Source organism: Octopus bimaculoides, chromosome 9 (genome assembly GCF_046866305.1).
Source record: "Octopus bimaculoides isolate indiv1 chromosome 9, ASM4686630v1, whole genome shotgun sequence".
Lineage (NCBI taxonomy): Eukaryota > Metazoa > Mollusca > Cephalopoda > Octopoda > Octopodidae > Octopus > Octopus bimaculoides.
In genome coordinates, this window is record NC_142936.1 from 93051822 (window position 1) to 93052202 (window position 381).

Here is a 381-nt window from a genome sequence, read left to right on the forward strand (position 1 = left end):
TTCTACCTGATGTTAATGTTATTACAGCTTTTATCTTGTCCACAAAGTTCATGCATTTGAATGTCGTTTCACCTTAGAAAGAAATTACTTCTATTTATCGCTAAAACGAGAAACGAACGAAACCAATATAGTAATTTACTTATTTATTTATTTTGTATTTATTCTCTCATTTAATTATTTCGTCATTTACTTGGTTTCACTACACACACACACATATATATATATATATATATTATATTATATATATATATATATATATATATATATATATATATATACATATATATATGTGTGTATGTATGTATGTATGTATGTATATTCATTTCATTACGTAATATACGTGATATGGCGTAGACAAATGTAATGCAGTAGGCGAACCCC

General features: G+C 24.9%; 1 long non-coding RNA gene across 1 annotated transcript in view; it reads right to left on the minus strand.

The window, feature by feature from the left end:
* LOC149134271 (uncharacterized) overlaps positions 1–110 on the minus strand; it is a 17478-nt gene extending 17368 nt beyond the window's left edge. The window contains exon 1 of the long non-coding RNA XR_016243250.1: positions 7–110. This is a non-coding gene — a long non-coding RNA (uncharacterized LOC149134271). The remainder of the gene's footprint in view (positions 1–6) is intronic.
* Positions 111–381: the final 271 nt, after the last annotated feature.